Here is a 15,158-nt window from a genome sequence, read left to right on the forward strand (position 1 = left end):
GTCAAGCCGCGAGGTCAAGCCGCGAGCCACCCCTGTTTTGGAAAAACCTGATGTTTCGCATTCCACTCCTCTTCAGTATAAATACCCTTTTAACCCACGATTGAAAGAGAGCTTCCAGAGAGAATTTTGAGAGAGAAACCCTAAAGAAAAACCAGATTGTTTCACCCACAATCTCTACCTTAGAGTCTCATCAAATTCCCTCACTCTCTTCCTCTCCATTGTCAAATACTTGAGAGGCCATTATACCAAACCTGGTTCTCACCATTATCATCTCTGTGAGACAGTCGTTTGGAGTTCTGGGAAGCAGTTAGGAAGGAGCCAATCTTCATTGGTTGATGCTACGGTGTAGTAGCGGAATCCGGAAAGCTAGAAAAGAAAAAGGTTCGGCGCAACCTCGTTGGAGCAAGAAGCTTGGAGGGCTTAGGTGCATTGGGTAGATTAGGCTTGGAGGGTCTATTGCTGTCCTTGTATCCCAACTGTATTTTCTAGTGGATTGATTACCGCTTGGAGGGCGGCGGAGAGGTTTTTCGCCGAGGTCTTCGGTTTCCTCTTCGATAACATATCTGGTGTTATCGCTGTGTTTGCATCTTCCTTCCTCTCTATCTCTGCCTTTACATTAATCTGCTGTGGTTTATTTTGATGTGGCTTAGATAGTTGTTTAATCAATTCCTTGTTATAGCATATGTTAAGTTTCCGCACACTAGTTGTTTAACATATTGCATGTGTTGATTAAATTGGTTTTTGGGGGTCTAAACGTTCAAAAGTGTTTTTGTACACGTTTTTGAACTTTCAATACTCAAGGCCGAGATTTTTGTTCACAAAATGGGCAATTGAGGGCAACTCTTCTCATCCTTGGCTACAACCCTTTGTCAACTAGCTTTCAGGCGCCTAAGTACATGGTCAAGGTGAAAGACTACCGTCTACACTTGATCAACGTTGATGTACCGGGTTTCCTTAACTCAGGCCCTACTCCAAAAGCTGTACAAGAGGTAAAACTGCCTCTCTAGTACATAGCCGAGGAGGCAACCCCTTCCCAACCAGCCATCAAGGAAGGGGAAGAAGAAGAAATAGTTGAAGTCTCCGACTTCGAGGACAACTTCGAAGTCTTTGACCAGCATCAATCCTTAGAAGTCCCAACTAGTGATTTCAGCCACAGTCCCCCAACTCAAGTAAGCCACATCCAAGAAGCCTCCAGGGTTCCTAAAGCCATGGTGCTGCAGCACAAAGCCAGATCAAGCCTCCTGGATCTGCTGAAGTCTCACGGAGGAGGGAATGTGCCTGATAGGCCAAGAACGTATTGACACCTTGTGATGAATTAACAAATTAATTAGCCAAGTTAATTAATTAATTCAATTAACATGCAATACGTGTGATAGCACAAACAAATCACCAAATATCTAAATGCAACGGAAAATAAATTGACATGGTGATTTGTTTACGAATGGGGAAAACTTACATGTCGAAAACCCCACTGGGTGATTTTATGGTCACCATTTCCGAGAATCTTCTATTATCACAACAAGCGGTTACAAGTAAAGGAATCCCAATACCTTATACCAACCTACAGTTGAAGCCTTACCCCAATATCCAATTGGACTTTTTTTGTAGTGACAATCTTTCTTTTTCAATGCACGACTCCTAGTACGTGACTAACCAATTTGATGCGTGGATCTCAGTACGCGGCTTTCTCACAAACTTGAGAAAGATGTTGACTGCAAAGTTCTTCAATTCATCACATGATGAAGATCACGAAACTCCTTGGTTGCAAAACCCTATGGGGTACAAACATAGTAGCTTCTTTAAGAGAAAGATGAACTAGGGCAAATTCTGTCTCTGGTCATAATTTTCATGAACACAACTTTGCTCTACACTTGTGTAACCTTTGATGGCCCTTAAAATAATCCTTATATATGTTTAAGGTTGTGAGAAAAGAAAGCCCAAACATATACCCATGGATTGGATGAAAATCAGAACAAAAAAATCTGTTTTTCATAAACCTCGACAGATAGTCTAGCTATTGAATAGCTGTCGAGCATCGGGCTGAAGCAGCTTCTTAAACCTCAATAGATACTAGCTATCGAGCAAGCTATCGAGATTTAAAATCCAGCACTTCTTCACTTGATTCTTGGATAGACTTGCATGACTTTAACACTTGAACTTGAAACCTTGTTTCTGAAGTATTAAACACATCCTAGATTTTCCCATTTACAAGTAAAATGTGTTTTGTCAAAGGATTAGTCAATTACATAACATATTGACATATGTTTCTAACATTGAATCACATATGTCCTAACAGTGCTTGAGAAGGCAGTTCAGACCAAGCCCCCCACTCCTCTTTCTGCCCAGGTTTCCCAACTTGACCTTGTTGATAAGAAGAGGAAACAAGACCAGAATGGGAAGGAGGTGGTGGACGAGAGAAAGGGTCTTCCTTCCAAGGAAGCTAAGCCCCAGAAAGGGAGCAAACTCGCCAAGACCATGCAAATAAGGTCCTCTAGTGAAGGAGCTATTGTGGATAAGAGGAGTGACCACCAAGCCAAAGTTCCAGCCTGGACCCCTTCCATAGTGCGTGAAAAACATCGCAAGATTACATAAGTGTCTACACATTATGACGATTTGAGATATGAGAAAATCACTTTAACTCACACACAATCATAACTATTTGATGGGGACTATCACTTTCGAGATACATCCTATAACTTCCATATCTCCTAGAAGACATGCTTGCAATCATATATAAAGCATTTTGATTCTTTTTGCTTTTATATTTTTCTTTGCATATTTTTCTTTTAAGCAAATCATGCATGGGCATATAAGAGATAGAAAAGAAATACCCAATGATGTTAAGCATTTGACATTTCACTTTTGCTATACTGAAGCATACAAATGTCATTTCATGATTGGCGGGCAACAGTGGTAAGATGGTTATTTATGCCTTTTTCTTAGGATTTTCTAGTCCATTCCGTCAAAAAGAGTGATACGAGTGTTAAGTTCAAGAGATTACTTAATCTTACTCATCATAAACACGAGCCACAAAGAGAAGCTCATCTAACCTACAAAAGATACAAAGTTTAGAAAATTTTGTTTCAATGGCCATCCAAGGTATACAAGTACCAATGTATACAAAACACACATTGTTTTTGTATTTTTCTGATTTTTCAATTATTTATTTATTTTTTATTTTTATGAAAAACAAAATAAATCAAAACTAAAAAAAATCAAACAAAAACATGTTAAACAAAGCAATGCATAAAACTAGACTGACTCAAAACAAGAAAGCAAAACACCCAAGTAATGCAAAAACAAAAACAACAAAGGGAGAGAGAGAAAAAGTGACTAAATCACTTGGAGGTTTTTTCCTTCCACATCTTGGAAGAACCTTTTTGTTTTGCAAACCCTTAATCTGGCAGTGAGGGGAAGAATTGAAACTGTTCAAGTTCGAAAGGAAAATAAGGGATTTGAGAAGATCTCCAAGAGGAGCAAAGGAGGATGGAAATTGATTCTGGTTTCCCGACGAGATCATGCTTTTGCTCTGTTGAGTGGCTAACCACTTATAGCAATTTGGTCGAGTATGTCCAATCGCTCCACAGTGATGACAAAGATGCTGCTTCTTCTGTTTAGGCTTTTGAGTGTTTCCCTTCTTAGCCTTAGGGTTTTTGATCTCTTTCATATCCTACTTAGGGGGTGTTCCTAAGATAGATTTACCCTTGTCTATGTTCTCACTAGCTAACACATTTTTCACATCATTGTTCTTAGATTCAACATTATTAGTAGGAGAAACAAAAACAATAGTACTAGAAGAAGCAATATTAGGAGAAGAGAAATCATGTCCTAAACCGGTTCGATTGAAAGCAGAGTTCTGAAGACTGAGCATCTCATCGAACTTTGCACTTGAAGTCCTTTCCAACTGGGCTCTGACTTAGAACAATTCTGCCTCAAGCTTCTTGGTCTTCTTAGCCAAGAAATTATTCTAAAATCTCAGTGCTCCAATGGTTTGATTGGCTTCATCAACCTTCGTGGAGATTTCTTTTCGTTCAAGCTCCACTTCACTAAGCTTCTTGGTGGCCAACTTATACAACTTCTCATACTTTTTCGAGACCTTGTATAACTTTGCATAGGCTGTGTGGATGTCATCTTGTTCATCAATCTTTTCAAACTTAAACTCCACCAAGTCTTCTTATTCATTCACATCTTCAACAATCCCTTTAGTAGGATTTACAGTGGTAGTGAAGGCATTTAGGATTCCATCATCCTTATTATTAGAATCATCCTCAGGCTCAGTGTCGCTCAATGTAGCAGCAAGTGCCTTACTCTTCCCAATGGTCTTGAGATACGTAGGGAATTCTTGTTTCATGTGACCGAAGCCTTGACACCCAAAGCATTTTGGTCCTGAGGGAACAATGTACTGATCGCCATCCCTAGCATCCTTCTTTCCTTTGTCTTAGTTCTTGAATTGAAACAAGCTAGACTGTTTTCTGTTTTTGTCAGATCCTTTAGCATTGGCATTCTTCATAAACTTTTTGAATTGCCAAGTGATATAGGATTTCATCTTAGAATCTTCATCATCTAAAGACTCATCAGTGTCACTACTCTTGGACTTCAATGCCATGCTCTTGCCCTTGCTTGATTTCCTAATACTTGTCAAACCCAACTCATAGGTCTGCAGGTTGCCAACAAGCTTTATCAAAGGAATTTTGTCAATGTCCTTCAATTCTTCAATCACGGTGATCTCGACATGAAATCTCTTGGGTAGAGATCTGAGAACCTTTCTAACAATCTTGGGTTCGAGAATGTTTTTTCTAAGATTAAAAGCTGAGTTCACTATGTCCTTAAGCTTGGTATAAAACTCATTGAATGACTCATCCTTCTCCATCTTAATCTCTTCAAAGCTTGTAGTAAGCCTCTGAAGCTTTGAATTCTTAACAGCCTTGGTTTCTTCATAGGTTTTCTGGAGAATGGTCCATGCTTCCTTAGCAGTTTTAGTAGAGGTAATTTTCTTGAATTCCATATTCGTGACTACATTGAATAACGCATTCCATGCTTTGCTGTTGAAGTTTGCTGCCTTGATCTTAGCATCATCCCAGTCGGCTGGCGCTTCCGTAGGCTTGGTCCAGCCTATCTCCATAGCTTGCCACACCTTTTCATCTAATGACTGCAAAAAATCTCTCATGCGTACTTTCCAGTATACATAATTAGTACCATCAAATAAAGGAGGTATAATAAGACACTTTCCTCTATCCATGACAAATAGGGGTCAATGGATCACATAGTAAAGATTAACCCTAATCAGAGTGTGCCTGCTCTGATACCATTAGATAGGCCAAGAATGTTGAAAGTTCAAATAGTGTAAAAACACCCTGAACGTTTAGACCCCTAATTTACAAATTAACAATTCAAGCTTTATATCAAACAATTAATGTGCGGAACATGAAATAAAAGCTTAATACAGAATTGGTAAACACTCTAACCCAATTAAAATCACATCCACAGTAGAAAATAAAGGGCAAAGATAAAGGGAAGAGAGATGCAAACACAAGAACAACACACGATGTGTTATCGAAGAGGAAACCGAAGCCCTTGGCGTAAAACCTCTCCGCCACCCTCCAAGCGGTAAATAATCCACTAGAAAATGTAGTTGGGATATATGAACAGCAATAGACCGTCCAAGCCTAATCTACCCGATGTACCTAAGCCCTCCAAGCTTCTTGCTCCAACGAGGTTGCGCTGAACCTATTTCTTTTCTAGCTTCCCGGATTCCGCTACTTGACCATAGCATCAACCAATGTAGATTGGTTCCTTCCTAATTGCTTCCCAGAACACCAAATAGCCCTCTCACAGTAATGGATATGGTGAGAAAAGCTTTTAGTAAAATGCCTCTCAAGGGTTTAACAATGGAGAGGAAGAGAGTTGAGGAATTTGAAGAGACTCTTATGTAAAGATTGTAGATGAATCAATCTTGTTTTACTCTAGGGTTTCTCTCTCAAAATTCTCTCTGGAAGCTCTCTTTCATTTGTGGGTATGAGGGGTATTTATACTGGGGTGAGAAAAGAATGTGAAATGTCAGGTTTTTCAAAACAGGGGTGGCTCGCGGCTTGGACTTGCGGCTTGACTGAGTCGCGAGTTCCAGCTGCGCGATAACAGAACGACCAGTTGTCCTATTTTGTCCTATAGTGCTCCAGCTAGCATGACGCTTTGACTTCTGGCATGCTTGGCACGTGTGCTGCTTCTGGCGGCTTGCAGTTGCGAGTCACCCGCGAGATCAAGCCGCGAGACTCTGTTTTCTTGCACACTCTTGAGCATTCAATCACTCTATCTCACTCACTACCCTTACAACAAAACCCACCTAAATACAGGGTTACTAAATGCTGAAATACAAGCAAATTTGGCACGGAATAAAGCCAACAAGATGGTTGATTAAATTCAACCTTACAAATGTATTGACCCCTTGTGATGAATTAATAGATTGATTATTGAAGTTAATTAATTAATTCAATTAACATGCAATACGCGTGGTAGCACAAACAAATCACCAAATGTCTAAATGCAGTGAAAAATAAATTGACATGGTGATTTGTTTACGAATGGGAAAAAACCTACACGGCAAAAACCTTATTGGGTGATTTTAAGGTCACCACTCTCGAGAATCCACTATTATCACAACAAGAGATTACAAGTAAAGGAATCCTAGTACTTATACCAACATACAGTTGAATCCTTAGCCCAATACCCAACTGGACTTGTTTTGTAGTGACAATCTCTCCTTTTCAATGCACGACTCCTAGTACGTGATTAACCAATTTGATGAGCGGTTCCTAGTATGCGGCTTACTCATCAAATTGAGAAAGATGTTGGCTGCAAAGTTCTTCAATTCATCACATGATGAAGATCAGGAAGCTCTTTGGTTACAAAACTCTACGGTGTACAAACATAGCAGCTTCTTTAAGAGAAAGATGAATTAGGGCAAATTCTGTCTCCGGTCACAATTTTTATGAACTAAGGCAACTTTTGATGGCCCTTAAAATAATCTTTATATATGTTTAGGGTTGTGAGAAAAGAAAGCCTAAATATATACCCACAGATTGGATGAAAATCAGAACAGAAAATATGTTTTTCATAAACCTCGACAGATAGCTTAACTGTCGAGTAGCTATCGAGCATTGGGCTGAAACAGCTTTTTAAACCTCAATAGAAACTAGCTGTCAAGCTAGTTGTCGAAATTTAAAATCCAACACTTCTTCACTTGTTTCTTGGACAGACTTGCATGACTTTAACACTTGAACTTGAAACCTTGTTCCTTGAAGTATTAAACACATCCTAGATCTACCTATTTAGAAGTAAAATGCATTTTGTCAAAGGATTAGCCAATTACATAAAATATTGACATGTGTTCCTGACATTGAATCACATATGTCCTAACAGTGCTCGAGAAGGTAGTTCAGACCAAGCCCCCCACTCCTCTTTCTGCCTAGGTTTCCTAACTTGACCCTACTAACAAGAAGAGGAAACGAGACCAGAAGGGGAAGGAGGTGGTGGACGAGAGAAAGGGTCTTCCCTCCAAGGAAGCTAAGCCCCAGAAAGGGAGCAAACTCACCAGGACCACACAAACAAGGTCCTCTAGTGAAGGAGCTATTATGGACAAGAGGAGTGACCACCAAGCCGAAGTTCCAGCTAGACCCCTTCCATAGTGTTGGACGGAGCTCCCCTACCCACCAATGCTTCCATCAAGGACTTCTAGAATGGGAAGGTTGGATACATGGCCAACGTTGTGGAACAGGCTTTACTATTGCCTAGGGACATGGCCGACCTGAGATCAATGAGGAAACACGAAATGTTTCTCAGTTGGAAAAAGGACCTTGCACTAGTAATTCTATTAACTGGTCTTCTTATATTTAAGATTATAACTATATGCTTTAACCACTATACTTCTTTTCTTGAAAGGCTGTTCAAGTTGCGCATAGGGTCAAGGAGCTGGTGAACAGCTCCCATAGGCAGATGAAGGAGGAGGAGGGCAGGCACATAGTTGCTGTGGAAGCCTTCAATGTGGTAGAGAAGAGGATTCAAGAGTTGAATGCCAAGTTAACAAAGGCTGATAGGGACAAAAAGAGAGCTGAGGTCACCCTAGAAGGAGCTAAGAGGCAGGCGGAGAGTCAACGTAAACAGCTTTGCCAGACCGAGGACTAGCTATTTGTAGCCAAGGAGCAGATTGGGATCCTGAAGAAGAAGAAGCTGGAAGAGGCTAAGAAGGTCAGGGACCAGGCTGAACAAGATGGCTATGAATTAGGGGTCATAGAGACCGATGAAGCACTCAGGGCTGAGGTCTCGGGGGTATGTAGAACATATTGCCTCCAAGTGTGGAATGAGGTTCTCAACCAGGCTGGGTTTAAGGCCTCATCTACCCTTAGGAGAGTAGAGCATGTCTACTATCCTCTAGCGATTCGTGCCTTAAGTACCTCGAGCCCTAATGTTGATGTTGTCTCCAAAGAGGTAGATGATGATAAGGGCAGCCCTGCCAAGGTCCTTCCCTCTTCCAACAGTCCTCCTAAGGAAGTAGAGCAAGCCAAGGCCACTAAGAAAGAAAAAGATACAACCCAAGGAGTGGTCTTTAAAGCTACTAGGCCTCCAGCTGCACCCAAGGACCCTTCTAAGGGTAAAGAGGCCTCTCAGAACCTTGAGATTGTTCTAGCCACCCTTCCCATACCTGCCAAGGAGGACCTCAAGGGCAAAGGTCTAGCCTCCACAATAGCTGAAACTGTCAAATCCACAAAGGCCACAGGAAAAGACAACCCTCCCCTGAAGATCAAATAGGGCTTAGGCTAAAGTGTATAGACTTTTTGTTTTTTTGTAAATGTGGCTTTTATCTTCAAAGTTGTACTTATTTTGCCCCTTTTTCAAGGCTTTATCTAATGACAAGTGTTAACTTTCTTTCATGCTTTATTACAATTGTGCAAAGCGAAATATAATTGTTGCCCTACTCTGCACTTAATCAATATAAGGACAATCTATAATCCCTTTCAATTCATGATATACTATCATTCTGGACTTTAACAATTGCTTACTCAAGTGATAACGTAACTACCATAGTTTATGCAATCAATAACCTAATAAGTTAAGTCTTTTAGGCCCATAACCTTTGTCAGAATATACTCTTAACCTCAAAAACATGGCTTATACATATGAAACAAATTATTCACTTGACCATGTGTGCTTTAGGCTCTTCTTTTTAATATTAAATAATGGTGAACCATGCATTTACTTACAGTTTTACCTGCTCATCCACTTGACAACACACCAAAACAAGGATAGGTGTTAATTTACCCATAGCATGTGGTTTAAGGAACCAAATATGACTAAGGTTCTGTTTAACACCTAGAGAGATGCTGAATAGTGCTAATTTACCCAAGGTATATGGTCCGAGGAACCAAAGTTGACCTAGGTTCTATTTAACACATGAATACTTGTTTAGGAAGTATTAATTTACCCAAGGTATGCGGTCCGAGGAGTCAGGCATAACCAAGGTTCTCTTTAATGTTTAAACAAGTAATAAGGAATATTAATTTACCCAAGATACATGGCCCAAGGAGCCAGACATGACCAAAGTTCTGTTTAATATTCAAACAAGTAATAAGGAATATTAATTTACCTAAGGTATGTGGTCCGAGGAGTCAGGCATGACCAAGGTTCTATTTAATGTTCAAACAAGTAATAAACATAACACATAATGCCATAAATAAAAACATGGCAGAACTGCCTTTCGTTAATAATATTACCTTTGCAGGTTATTTATAGGCATGGTACAACATTTTCATCTAGATTTTCTAGGAAATATGCACCTATACCAGCTATCAAGGTGATACGGTATGGCCTTTCCCAATTGGGCCTTAATTTTCCCCATGCTGGGTTTCTTGCAGTGCCCAACACCTTTCTTAACATCAAGTCTCTAAGTGCTAATGGTCTTAATCTTTCACTTGAGTCATACCCCTGTTTGAGCTTCTGTTGATAATATGCTAATTGAACTATCTCGTATTTTCTCTCCACTCTTCAATCAAATCTAGACTTTTTCCCAATTGGTTGTCATTACTATCTGGAGTGAACAAGCTTGTCTTTAGTGTTGGGAATCCAGTCTCTAGAGGAATCACAGCCTCGGCCTTATAAGTCATTAAAAATGGTGTTTCCCCTGTCGACCTACGAGAGGTAGTCCAATATGTCGAAAGAACATGTGGCAGCTCTTCCACTCATTTAGCCTTTGCATCATCCAACCTCTTTTTGAGTCCATTTACTATAACCTTATTGACAGCCTCGGCTTGTTCATTTCCTTATGGATAAGCTAGAGTCGAATACCTATTCTTGATACCCAATTCACAACAATATCTTCTAAAAGATTTGCTATCAAACGGAAGACCGTTGTCTAAGATGAAGGTATGAGGAATCATAAATCGAGTGACAATATTCTTCCCCATAAACTTGTAGGCATCCACATCCCTAATATTTGCTAGTGGCTCAACTTCAACACACTTGGTGAAGTAATCAGTGCCGACCAAAAGCCATCTCCTATTTCCTACTGCTTTAGGGAAGGGCCCTAGAATATCCAAGCCCCATTGAGCAAAAGGCTAGGGACTAGAGAGAGGATTAAGGACACCCTCTAGCTGATGAATGTTTGGAGCAAATCTCTGACATTGGTCACACTTCTTCAAGTATTCTTGTACTTTCTTTTGCATATTTGGAAACTAATACCCTTGAGTGAGGGCCATGTGAGACAATGATCTGTCTCCAGTATGACTTCCACACATCCCTTTGTGTAACTCTTCTAGGAGTGGCTTTATTGCCTCAGGATGGACGCATAGCAAATATGGCCTAGAAAAAGAGCACTTGTATAACTTTTGATCCTTAGATAGCCAAAAACAAGGAGTCTTTCTTTGCACTTCGTTAGTCTCCCCCTTCTCCTCGGGCAAGATGTCGTCCTTAAGGAATAGCATAATAGAATCCATCCAACTAGGTCCTACCCTAATTTGATGAATTTGGACATTCCCCCTCTTTATCTTAGTAGGCTTACATAAATTCTCAACAAGGATAAACCGAGGTAAACTCTGCACCGATGAGGTTCCTAGAGTGGCAAGAGAATCAGCATGCGTATTTCTGCTTTTAGGGATTTGCAATAGGGTGAAGGACTCAAACCCTAATTGCATGTGCCTAACTTGATTCAAATACTCTTGCATTCTCAAATCCCTAGTCTCCAATTCTCGCTTTACCTGGCTTACAACCAACCTCGAATATGAAAATACCTTCACTGTTTTTCCTCCCATTCTCTAAATCATAGCCATTCCTACCAATAGAGCCTCATACTCAACCTTATTGTTCATGGCCAAGAAACCCAACCTAAGGGATTTCTCAATAATGATATTTTCAGGAGATACTACAACTAGCCCTATTCTAGATCCTCTTTGATTTGTTGCACCATTAACGTATACCCTCAAGGATAAAGGCTCTTGCAGGGAGACCACACCAGCTGATTTTCCATCCATGCATTGCTTTTCCCTATCCTTTTCCACTGGAGACTCAGTAAACTCAGCCACCAAATCTGCAAGGACCTGGCCCTTAATGGAGGTGCGAGGCATATACTTGATATCGAAAGCTCCTAGGATCGTACCCCCTTTTGCAATTCTCCCTGTGTAGTCAGCTTTCCAAAGTAGTGATTAAAGAGGAAGTTAGGTGAGAACCACAATGGTGTGAGCCTGGAAGTAATGAGGGAGCTTCCATGTAGCATGCACCACTGTCAAGATGGCCTTTTCCAATGGTAGATAATGCAGCTTCGCTTCATGCAACGATTTGCTCACATAATAAACTGGTCTTTGTACCCCATTATCAACCCGTATTAGTACTAGGCTCACCGCATGAGAGGATACAACAATGTAAGCAAATAAGACCTCCTCCTCCTCGGGCCTGGACATGATGGGTGGCCGAGAAAGATATTCCTTCAGTTGTTGAAAGGCTGAGGTACATTCCTCCATCCACTCAAATCCCTTCCACTTATGCAACAATTGGAAGAAAGGCCTACACCTATCTTCTGACTGAAAAATGAATTAATTCAAAGCAGCAGTCATTCATGTCAACTTCTGGACCTCTTTGAGATTCCAAGGAGGCTATAGATTGTTATTGCTCTAATCTGATTAGGGTCGACCTCAATTCCACGATGAGTGACCATATAACCCAAAAACTTGCCCGAGCCAACGCCAAAAGAACACTTAGAAGTATTAAGGCACAATTTGTGTTTTCTCAGTATTTCAAAAATATTCTCGAGGTCGTTCATGTGCTCGGACTCTACTTTACTCTTTACCACCATATCATCTATGTAGACCTCAATATTTTTGCCCAATTGAGGTTCAAACATCCTGGTCATCATTCTTTGATAAGTTAACCCTGTATTTTTTAATCCGATGGGCATCACTTTGTAATGATAATTTCTAGTAGGTGTAATGAAAGTAGTTTTCTCTTGATAATCCAAAGCTAATGGTATCTGATGATATCCTTGGAAAGCATCCAAGAAGCTCATCCGAGGATGGCCTACAGTTGCATCCACTAATTGATCTATTCGAGGCATGGGGAAGGGATCTTTTGGGTAAGCTTTGTTTAGATCTGTGAAGTTTATACATACTTTCCATTTCCCACTCTTTTTCTTCACCACCACTGTATTGGCTAACCACTCAGGGTAAAACACCTCTTTAATGGCCCCGGCTCACTTAAGCTTGATCACCTCCTCTTTGACAGCATTAGAATGTTCCCTAAAATGAGCGCCGAGGTGGTTGCTTTTTGGGGATGACAAATGGATTGGAGTTTAAATGATGGCAAATGAAATTTGGATCTACCCCAAGAGCTTTGTAGGCACTCCATTCAAACATATCAGCCTTTTTCCTAAGAAATACCATCAGCTCTTCCTTCTCTTGAGGAGGCAATCGAACTTCGACTTGGAAAAACTTCTTCTCGTCATCACCAATGATAACTTTTTCCAAATCCTCACACTTTGTCCCTTCTATCACCATATCTGTGGACAACATTAGCATTGTTGATTGCTATAAACCCTGTTCAGCAGAGGCCGAGGACTCACCTCCAATTTGATGTCTAATTGCAGCCACCAAGAATTGCCTAGCCATAGATTGGCTCCCAACCAGCTCCTCAACCTGGTCCCCGGAAGGATACTTCACCTTCAAGTGTAAGGCGGAAGATACGGCCCCCATGGCATGAAGCCAAGGTCTTGCCACAATAGTAGTATAGAAGGAGTAGGCATCTACCACGATAAAGTTCACCTCTATGACTTTTGACCATGCCTGAAAAGGTAGTCGAATTTGGCCCTTCAGAAAGACAATCTTCCCATCAAATTCTATTAGAGGGGAATCATAGCAGGCTTGGTCCTCGATCCTCAACTTCAACCCCTTAAACAGGTCAAGGTACATGATCTCTACGCCACTGCCTTGATCTACCAACACCCTCTTCACATCATACCCACCTATCTTGAGGGTGACCACCAAGGCATCATTATGTGGCTGCAAGGTTCCAACCTTATCTTCATTTGAAAAGCTCAATGCTGGTTGGACCTCCATTCTACCCCTTTTTGGATCAGGGGACGAGTCTTCTACAGATGGCCGAGCTATAGACATCACCCTAAATGGCTGAGAACTAGTCCTTCCTGGAGCAACAAGAATGACACTAATTGTAACTGGAGGTGGTCTTGTAGAAGCATTTCTCTAAGCTCCCGACCCTGCCTGACTACCCTGTCCATTGGGTTGATACAATAATTGCTTTAACTTCCCAATCCTAACCAATTTCTCCAAATGATTCCACAACGTCCTGTAATCTTTTGTAGTGTGCCCCGGCTTTTGGTAGTATTGGCAGTGAAGGATTTGGTTACACCTCATGGGGTCTTCCCTCATCTTATTTGGTCAGCTAAAGTACGGTTCACTCTTGTTTTTTTCTAGGATTTGGTGCACAGGCTCTCGGAACACAGTGCTGACCACCTGAGTAGCAAGAGATCCGGATTGTCTAGCAAAATGTCTCCAAGGTCGGTTATTGTTGTATCTATCCAACCTAAAATCCCTTCTATCTTGTGGGACCACCTTAGCTTTCCCTTTCCCCTATTATTGGTCCTCCTCGATCCGCTTAAACTTGTCAATGCAATCCATAAGCTGACACACACTTCTAATAGGCTTCCTTGTCAAATATTTTCTCAAATCATGCTCGGCAGGTAGGCTAACCTTGAAAGTCCTTATAGCCACATCATCAAAGTTTCCATCTATCTCATTAAACATTTCCTAGTATCTTCAAAATATGTTTTCTCCTCCTTTCACATAGTCATAGATAACAGGGAGTCTAAGGGCCGAGGAAATCTACTACAAGTAACAAAACAAGCCCCAAACACTCCGGTAAGTTCTTTAAAGAAGTTAATAGAACCTCCCTGTAGACCATCGAACCACCTCATTGCCACGGGCCCCAAACTGGATGGGAACACCTTGCACATCAAAGTCTTATTCTTTGAGTGAACAGTCATTCTCTGATTGAAGTAACTAACATGTTCCACAGGGTCCGTTTTGCCATTATACATGGTGAATGTTGGCTGAGTAAACCGCCAAGGAAGCTTTCCTCCTTCAATTCTACGTGTAAAAGGTGACTTAGAAATTTGGTTCAATGCCTCACTCATAGCATTGTTACCCAGACCTTTACGAGATGGGCTCTTACTTCTACGCTTATAATGGTGATCCTTATCATATGAAAAAGTCTTACTGGGAGGATTCCTTGACCTAGACTTGTAGTTGTCATCCCTATCATCGTCACAAGAAGGATTAGAGCTTGAAGGAGTCTTTCTCCATCGCTCGCGTCGTAACCTCCTCTGTAGGTGGTCAATCTCCAACTGCATGCTTTTAGTATTCTCTTCATGAGAGACATGACTCCCACTTCAAGATTGGCTCCTACTAGTTTGAGTAGTATGTACACTAACTTCACGATCTCTCCTATGTTCAAGGTTGAGGAAATGATCTTGGCGCTAGGAACCAACAGATTATCCCCGGTTAGGACCTGAACCCACCATGGCTGAATGTTGATCTCACTAAAACTCAAGTAATTCCCACAAACGGTGCCAATTGTAAGGGTATTTTTTGGATCATGGGCCCAAAAGG

This window comes from Quercus robur, chromosome 2 (genome assembly GCF_932294415.1).
Source record: "Quercus robur chromosome 2, dhQueRobu3.1, whole genome shotgun sequence".
Taxonomy (NCBI): Eukaryota; Viridiplantae; Streptophyta; class Magnoliopsida; order Fagales; family Fagaceae; genus Quercus; species Quercus robur.